Below are 10,000 nucleotides of genomic sequence, written 5' to 3' on the forward strand. Positions count from 1 at the left end.
AGAGTCAGAGTAACGACCCGAAGCGCAGCTGTACCGAAATTAATTTCGGCCCTGGGCAGGATTCGAACCAAGCACTACGCGCACCACCATGCTAGTAGTTCATCGTTCTACCAACTGCGCCACCGAGTCGTGTGTGTGTGTGTGTGTGTGTGTGTGTGTACATTTATACACAATTGCAAACGCGCACACACACACTTATATATGTATATATATATATATATATATGTGTGTGTGTGTGTGTGTGTGTGTGTGTGTGTGTGTGTGTGTGTGTGTGTGTGTGTGTGTGTGTGTGTGTGTGTGTGTGTGTGTCTGTCTGTGTGTGTGTGTATGTGTGTGTGTGTGTGTATGTATATATATATATATATATATATATATATATATACACACAAAGAAATATATTATCAGTTTATATACTTCATTTGGTTACCCCGTTCCTCCCCGATATCCGTCCTTCCTTCGCTCCGCTTCCCCTCGAAGAAAGTCACTAGTTAACATTGATAATTCAATAAGTCCTTCTATGTGATTATTGCAAGGCTTTGAAATGATGTACGCTGCTTCGATTATTTTATTTCTTGTTTTCCTAGTCCTTTGTGGAGCACCTCTGTATTTTCTCAGTCAAGAAGGTGGCCGAAATTGTCTATATGACCCACTAGGGAATTTGATGTTCGGTTGAATATTACGCCATTTTTGTGTTCATACAGACTTTTTTTTTTCCTCTGCCAGTTTCCACAAAATAACTGACGGGACAGCTTTTGTAATAACCATAGAGAAGGATTTATTAAATTATCAGTGTTGACTAGTGACCTTGTTCGAGGTGAAGCGGACCGAAGGAAGGACGGAGATCGGGGAGGAACGGGGTCAGGAAAGTGAAATATATACGCTGTGAATATTTTTCCTAGTGTATGCTCTGAGGAAGTTTTCTTAAGGACGAAACGTTAGTAATAAAACTCCTACGGTCTTTTGGCATTTAACTCACCACCCTCTCTACTCATATATATATATATATGATATTTGTGTTTCTAAAATACCCGATTTCAGTAAAGCTCAGTTCATAGGACTACGTCAGGAGCTTCAGCTTACAGATTGGGAGGCAAAATTAAACGAAAGACCTGTAGATCAGATGTGGGAAATATTTCAAAATACGCTCACTAAGATGATTCAAACTTACATTCCTTTTAAGGACAGACGTCCCCCAAATCAGGCTCGCCCAAAATGGCTCGACAAAGAAACTGAAAAAAGTATTGCTAAAAAGAGATAGGCTTATAAGAAATATAAGTGCTTGGGTGCATTTAATGACTATGAAAGTTATGTATCAATACAGAGAGATTTAAAAAAGACAATAAGAAAAAGAAAACGACAATACGAAATGAACATCGCTGAGAAATCCAAAGAGAATCCCAAAGAATTCTATAGTTACATTAGAGATAAAAAGGTTGTTAGGAATCATATTGGTCCACTATTATCTGCTGACGGTCAACTTGAATATTCAAATGAAGGAATGTGTAATATATTAAACAATTATTTTAGCTCGGTATTCGCAAACGAAACACCTCAAAGTGAATTCCAAACTGAAACCTGTGAAAATTCTGGGGTAAACTTACTCACTACGGTAAATATAACAAAAGAAAAAATTAAAAGGTGTATAGACAAACTCAAAGTTAATAAAACATCAGGGCCTGACGGTTGGCATCCAAGAATTATCCGAGTATTCCTACCTTATCAGTGATGATGCTAGATTCTAGATAAGTTATTGTAGTATACTTTCATTAAATAAATTAATTTTCATTCCAATGCAACCAAACTCTTGTGCAAACCTACAGATTCCTAAGCTGAAACCAGCCAACAGCTTTCATTTGGCCGAATTCAATTTTTGTGACTAAAGTTTTAGTGTGCTCTTAATGAGATCAGTACACATGACCCTAATACCCGAATGGTACAATGGAAAACAATTTAGTGGAACGTTTTGGAAGCCAGTAGAGTTTCATTTTGTGAAGTTTTCTAAAAAGGGTCTAGAAAAACTTTTATGGGTTGGGGTATCTTGAAATACCGGCTATAGGAAGATGTTAATAGCAGTATCTTCTGGCTGGAACTGGATTTGTTGAGTTCGGCCTTCTGGTGACTTCCAGAGCTGGCGCCATCAACTGGTTTCTTCGCGTTCTATTAGCAACGTATTTTCAAGGTCGTTGATGCCACTGCTGTCAAAGCGAGCGTGATGAACAACTCTAAAGTGAACTATCTAAGCTGAAATTAGTTTCGAATACACCTCTAACTGAATAGAGAAGCCATGTGTGAATCAAAAACTAGAGAAAGTCCCACGGGATATCAGAGGTTCAATAAGGTAATCCTCAAACTGTCCATCCATGTTTTTCTCTAAACAATAAAAAACCCTAGGTATGAGTTTACAAATAACGCTCCTGTTGGACACCTCATCTTTCATTTTGCATAATATACGTTACTATTAGATGGAACCAAACCCGAAAGGCATTTTGCGGTGATAAAGGGATTCTTCAAGGTTAATCAAGGTATTGATTAAACCTTTATTACAGTGGCCATTCCTCATATATGTATAATCGTATATCATTAGCGAGAAAAAACATTTATAATCTGTAACACTGAGTTGTTGTGGTTAAACGTAGATACGACCTTCACGCGAGGGAACGACTTGGTGACAGTGAAATCTACCTTCACCGAGGTATTTCGCAGACATCGATACCTTCTTCTTCTTCTTCTTCTTCTTCTTCTTCTTCTTCTTCTTCTTCTTCTTCTTCTTCTTCTTCTTCTTCTTCTTCTTCTTCTTCTTCTTCTTCGCGTTCTTCTTCTTCTTCTTCTTCTTCTTCTTCTTCTTCTTCTTCTTCTTCTTCTTCTTCTTCTTCTTCTTCTTCTTCTTCTTCTACTTCGCGTTCTTCTTCTTCTTCTTCTTCGCGTTCTTCTTCGCGTTCTTCTTCGCGTTCTTCGCGTTCTTCTTCTTCGCGGACTTCTTCTTCTTCTTCTTCTTCTTCTTCTTCTTTGCGTTCTTCTTCTTCTTCTTCTTCTTCTTCTTCTTCTTCTTCTTCTTCTTCTTCTTCTTCTTCTTCTTCTTCTTCTTCTTCTTCTTCTTCTTCTTCTTCTTCTTCCTCTTCTTCTTTTTCTTCTTTTTCTTCTTCTTCTTCTTCTTCTTCTTCTTCTTCTTCTTCTTCTTCTTCTTCTTCTTCTTCTTCTTCTTCTTCTTCTTCTTCTTCTTCTTCTTCTTCTTCTTCTTTTTCTTCTTCTTCTCCTTCTCCTCTTCGTCATCTTTTCTTCTTCCTCCCCCTCTTCATCTTCCTCTTCTTCTTCTTCCTCTTCTTCCTTTTCTTCTTCCTCTTCTTCTTCTTCTTCTTCTTCTTCTTCTTCTTCTTCTTCTTCTTCTTCTTCTTCTTCTTCTCCTTCTCCTTCTCCTTCTCCCTCTCCTTCTCCTCCTTTTCCTTCTTCTCCTCCTCCTTTTCCTTCTTCTTTTCCTCCTCCTCCTCCTCCTCCTCTTGTTTATAGACCACAGGGTCAGCTACTGGAAAATGATGAAAAATTATTCCATTTAATCGTAGAAACTAACCAACGCTGCGAGACAGTCATCATGGGAGACTTTAACTTACCGGTTAAGAGATAGGATGAGGATTTTAATTCACATACAGGACGAGATTTGTATGGTAACTTACTGGAAAGAGACTTCCACCAATGCGTAAACAGCTCTACTTGAGGAAGTAATATCCGTGACCTAATATTTTCTACAACACAGAATATTGTAAATTAAGTAAATGTCGGCCAAATATTCAGCACTAGCGATCATCCTATCATCACATTCAAAATTCAAATGGAAGTCAGTTTATCTAAGATCAGCAAAGAAAAAGTACCCGACTTCCGTAAAGTTAATTTTAACAGACTCCGTTCATTACTAGAAAACTCAGACTGGAGTACAACTTCAAACGAGATTGCTATTGATAAAGCGTGGGAAAATCTCACCACGGAGCTAAACAATGTTGTAAATATCTGTGTTCCCTATCGTGAGAGACGTCCGGCAACAAATAAACCAAAATGGTGGAATAGGGAAATTAGTAACAACCTCTCTCGTAAAAGGAGTGCGTACAAAAAGTATTTATCAACTAAAAGCCAAGACGATAAACTAACACTAGACAGAATTCGCCGCGAAACCAAAACACTGATAAAACGTAATAAGAAAGATTTTGAAGAGTATATTGCTGAGGCAAGCAAATCGAACCCTAAAGAATTCTATAGTTATGCGAATAAGAAGAAAACGCTTACCTGCGGCATTGGACCATTAAATGACGATGAAGGCAAACATACGGATGATGAAAATGAGATGACCTCAATCCTTAATAAAAATTTTGCATCCGTCTTCACAGACGAGGATTGCTCAATGTATCAGCCACCAGAACATAAAAAGGCCCAAAACCTTTTAAATCAACTCATAATTACCGAAAGTGATGTCATACAAGTGATTGATAAGCTCAAAATTTCACCTAGAATTCTGCGAAAGTCAAAAATCAAATCAGTAAACCCTTGTGCATTCTTTTCAACAAATCTTTAGCACTTGGTAAAGTCCCATCAGATTGGAAATGTGCTATCGTAACACCAATCTTCAAGAAAGGGGACATATCACAACCAGGCAGCTACAGACCGATTAGCCTGACTTCGATTGTGTGTAAACTGCTAGAGACCATCATCCGCGACAGTGTGGTGAATTTTTTAGAAGAAAATAAAATTATGAAAGATTCGCAACATGCCTTCCATAGCAAACGCTCATGTTTAACTAATCTCCTCGACTTCTTTCATGACGTCTTTAACAAATATGAGGAATGTAGATCTGTTGATATAATTTATCTAGATTTTCAGAAGGTATTCGATAAAGTTTCCCACAAACGATTGCTCGACAAATTAAAAACGCACAGTATTTCTGGCAGTATCCACAACTGGATTAAATATTGGCTCTCAGAGAAAAAAGAGAGAGTTGTAATTAACGGGGCCTCATCTAGTTGGCGGTACGCAAGGATCAGTTTTGGGACCCGTTTTGTTCTTAATATATATAAATGATCTAGACGACGGCCTCCTCTGCAAAGTATCAAAATTTACTAATGACACAAAAATTACCGGTAAAGTAACAACCACAACTCTGCAATCCGATCTAGATAGATTATCAAGCTGGGCTAGCAAGTGGTAAATGAAATTTAGCGTTAACAAATGTAGAGTCATGCACATTGGAGGTAACAATGATCACATCCAATACCAAATGAATGGCAAAATACTGGATTCAGTAACTAAAGAAAAAGATCTAGGAGTTTTAATATCAAATGACTTGAAGCCAAGTCAACATTGCTCAGAATGTGTTAAAACAGCAAATAAATTGGTTAGCTTCATCGGAAGAGTCTTCGAAAATAAATCAGAAAAAATATTGCTAAACCTCTATAATTCTTTGATCCGTCCCCATCTTGAATACTGTGTGCAGTTTTGGTCCCCATACTACCAGAAAGATATTAATAAACTAGAAAGAGTGCAACGGAGAATGACCAAAATGATACCAAGGCTGAGAAATCTACCGTATGAAGAAAGACTTAAAAGTCTAAACTTATTCTCACTTTCAAAAAGAAGAATGCGAGGAGATTTGACTGAGGTTTTTAAAATGTTCAAAGGCTTTGACAACATCAATGTCAAAGATTACTTCTTATTAAACGAATCAAATACAAGAAGACGTCACGATTTTAAAGTAATTGGCAAAAGATTCTCTACGAACGAAAGTAAGCACTTCTTTAACTGGGTTGTTAATGTGTGGAATTCGTTACCTTCCACTGTCGTTGAAAGTAACACAATAACAATATCTAAAAATCGCTTAGATAAATACTTGGATTCTAACCCGCAAATAAAATACTATCCTTTGCAATAAAAGATATGACAATCCGGCATTTAACTGCAATTGGATAGGATAGTAGTAGCAGTAGGGCTAGTTCATCTTCTATCGCCTAGTTGCCCTGTTTTCTTAACTGTAGTTTAGTTTAGTTAATACAAACAACCTCGTTAGGGCCAGTAGGCCTGCTGTTGTTTGTTCTTACTTTGTGTGTTCCTTTGTGTGTTTCTTCTTCTTCTTCTTCTTCTTCTTCTTCTTCTTCTTCTTCTTCTTCTTCTTCTTCTTCTTCTTCTTCTTCTTCTTCTTCTTCTTCTTCTTCTTCTTCTTCTTCTTCTTCTTCTTCTTCTCCTCCTCCTCCTCCTCCTCCTCCTCCTTCTTCTTCTTCTTCTTCTTCTTCTTCTTCTTCTTCTTCTTCTTCTTCTTCTTCTTCTTCTTCTTCTTCTTCTTGCTCTTCTTCTTCTTCTTCTTCTTCTTCTTCTTCTTCTTCTTCTTCTTCTTCTTCTTCTTCTTCTTCTTCTTCTTCTTCTTCTTCTTCTTCTTCTTCTTCTTCTTCTTCTTCTTCTTCTTCTTCTTCTTCGTCTGATTGTCAGTTTGGGTTCTATCCCAACTCAAGAACCGTTGACACTTCTGGTTGCAGAGACTGGCTGCTCTATACATTTCCTATCACTTGGTTGAAGTCTAGTGACTGGTACAGCTGGTTCGTGCAACGCAAATCCCCAGTTGCAAAAGGCGGAAGCATTATCCTTGCTTTTCGTTTGTAGCATCTATATCTATATAGCTTATAACCTCGTGTATTGCGTATGTGCCTTCTCTAAGTACCATTTTTTTTATGCGATAAAGAATTAAAGTCATTATTTTTTAGATCATAGGGGCACATATAAGCATCGGCAGCCGTATCGCCTCAGAAACCTGATAACAAATGTAATTATTTTCTATTACGGTTGATAAGTGACTGATTGAACTTTACCTTCATTTAACACAACTTTATTCCAAACCCACATTACGAGTATTTGCAATCGAAAAGCAAAATCTTATTTCATAAATCTTATTTCCTTTGCGGCCGATACTTATCTGCTAAATTTTTATTACTTTTTCTATATAAGCCAGATTTGACTGCAGGGTTCCTCTACAAAGTTGCTGTCAATTTCATTGTCAGTTAGAAATTTTAGAAGTATAAGGTAAAGAATAGAATTCATTCATGTTAGTCAATCAACTATTTAGATCTCATTCGATGCACCAAACCCATTCTTTTCCTATTTGATGTTTCCTGGCTCACTTCAGAAGCATCGCCGGAAACGAGGGTGTTGGCAATGGGCTTCTCGCCAAAACCTTGAACGAAACTTGCTATGGTAGTCTCTATTTATTTGTTTATTTTTTATACAATATTGTCTTGTTCAAGGTATTGAATCCTCTCACCCAGCATCGCCGGAAACGAGAGTGTTGGAAATGGGCTTCTCGCCAAAACCTTGAACGAAACTTGCTATGGTAGTCTCTATTCATTTGTTTATTTTTTATACAATATTGCCTTGTTCAAGGTATTGAATCCTCTCACCTTTTGATGCCACCCAGCTTGCTTCGGGACCCAGGCTGGAAACGAGGGTGTGGGAAATGGCCTTCTCGCTAAGGCCTTGAACGAAACTTGCTATGGAGGTTTCTATCGGGAGGTATGACTTCTATTAGCCTATTCTGACTTGCGGTAGATCAATATTTTCTAGTCCTCATGATGCACTATTTCTGATGCGGAGTTAGTCTTTCGGACTCAATTCTTGAGCAAAGCTTTCCTGTACTTTTCTGGATGTTAGGAGCCTTGTTAGCTCCCTATGTCTGATACGGAATAGATAAGACCTACCTTGTTTAGATCGTTAAGTGGTATGAAGAATTTTGAAGTGTTCTGACTTTCACTAACCAATTTTAATCATCTGTTGCTTAAAAGTTATGTAGACTTAAAAGCCTTGAAATCATAAGTATTTAACACATGAGATACTAGGAGAGTTCACGTTTGGCTATTGGGCCACAGAACACCAATGGCCTGCTTATTTTATATGTCTAAATTTAGCAAACACATTACAGTGAGATTAATCAATCATACACCAATTCGAGTTGCTGTGAAGTAGTATACGATCCAATTCGTTCATTTTTGATTCCCCTCCTTAGTCAAACTAAAAGTTAAATCAACCAAAATAAATTAGCGGGTACTGTTACACCGTCACAAAAAGAAGTTCAATTAGGCGCAGCATAGACGTCCAGCTCAGTTCTATTTCAGCAGAAGGTCGACCCACAGTAAACCTGCTCAAAGGACAGGGCAGACTCTCAAGAACAAAGTCACAGGCAGGATTTTTTTTTTTTTTATGAAAGAAGATCCGTATTTCTTTTCTTCACGCCTTTCTTCGACAAAGTGAGGGACCACTAACTCCTTCGCAACCAAAGGGCTCCCACGGGAATAAATAAGAAATCTTATCGGCTGCCAGACTAAATAAGAAGATACCACCTGGTAGGTTATAATTCCTCTCAAGATGTCACGGAAATATAAAGATAGTCTGGTGGTTACTAGACGAAGGCTCTATTCAGTATGGAAAACGTTAGAAAAAGATAAGTTTTATTCCCTTCACTTTCGAGATGTCACGGAATACAAATGATAAACAAAATGATAGATATAACAAATAAAATAATGTAATCAATAAAGCAGTCTGATAGATACTACACTAGATTAGATGGCGTCATTTGGTACAGAAAATGTTGATAAAGGAGAAAGAGATGCGCTAGAAGCACATGAAATAATCTAGTGGTGTCTAGAATTAAAAGAAAAAAGTACCACTCTATATGAAAAGGGGTAAACCTTTACATGGGCTGCTCGACTATCGCCAAGTGATGTCATTTGGCTGAAGGAAGCACCTCGATAGCAAAAAAGTGACAAGCAAATTTTTAGATTTCACTCGTATATGAGAACTAGCAGATATTACAACATATTTGATAGAGTCGGTGATAAGATATTTGATATTTTAAACATTCCCTTCATCTCCTTATGTGTGTGTGTGTGTGTGTGTGTGTGTGTGTGTGTGTGTGTGTGTGTGTGTGTGTGTGTGTGTGTGTGTGTGTGTGTGTGTGTGTGTGTGTGTGTGTGTGTGTGTGTGTGTGTGTGTGTGTGTGTGTGTGTGTGTGTGTGTGTGTGTATGTGTGCGTGTGTGTGTGTGTGTGTGTGTGTGTGTGTGTGTGTGTGTGTGTGTGTGTGTGTGTGTGTGTGTGTGTGTGTGTGTGTGTGTGTGTGTGTGTGTGTGTGTGTGTGTGTGTGTGTGTGTGTGTGTGTGTGTGTGTGTGTGTGTGTGTGTGTGTGTGTGTGTGTGTGTGTGTGTGTGTGTGTGTGTGTGTGTGTGTGTGTGTGTGTGTGTGTGTGTGTGTGTGTGTGTGTGTGTGTGTGTGTGTGTGTGTGTGTGTGTGTGTGAAAAAGAGAGAGAAGGGGAGAAAGGAGATATGGATGTGTTTTCTGATGCGATTGCAACCGGATGTGTACACGTGAGCATGCGAGGTCGTGTGTGTCCATTATATCTAAACATCTTTGTTTCTGTTTCTTGTTTGTCTATTTTGGCTACCTGTTTGTTGTTGTTTTTCTCTCCTTTTCTGTTTGGCTGCTTCTTAGTATGTCTGTCTGTTTGTCCATCAATTTATCTGGCTGTCTGTTTGCCTGTTTGGTTGTGTACCTTTTCTTTTTCTATGGTTGACCATCTTTCTTTTTGCATATTTGTTCGCTTATTTGGAATAGGGTACTAAAAGGACATACTTGGCACGGGTAACACAAACTGAAACGATGAAATCCCCCCCACACGTGTAGATGACTTCATGGGACATACATAGATAAATAAATTGATAAAAATGATAATTGGATACATCAACTGTTGAGTAATGCTGTGACGTAAGCACTGAGGCAATGTAAGGTCCACTCCTTTCTTTGCAATCACTTTCTCTGTCTCCACTGAAGTCTTTCCCTGTCCTCTTCAATTCTCACCCCATTTCTTTTTCTTCCCCTCCTCCCTCATCCTTGACGACCTCACTGCTTTTCTTTCTATTTACCTTTATTTTCCTCCTTATTTTATCTTTCTACTTTTTCTTCCTCACCATTTCTCTAATCCTTTAATA

This window comes from Oratosquilla oratoria, chromosome 16 (assembly GCF_046742065.1).
Source record: "Oratosquilla oratoria isolate Oo_2021 chromosome 16, ASM4674206v1, whole genome shotgun sequence".
Taxonomy (NCBI): domain Eukaryota; kingdom Metazoa; phylum Arthropoda; class Malacostraca; order Stomatopoda; family Squillidae; genus Oratosquilla; species Oratosquilla oratoria.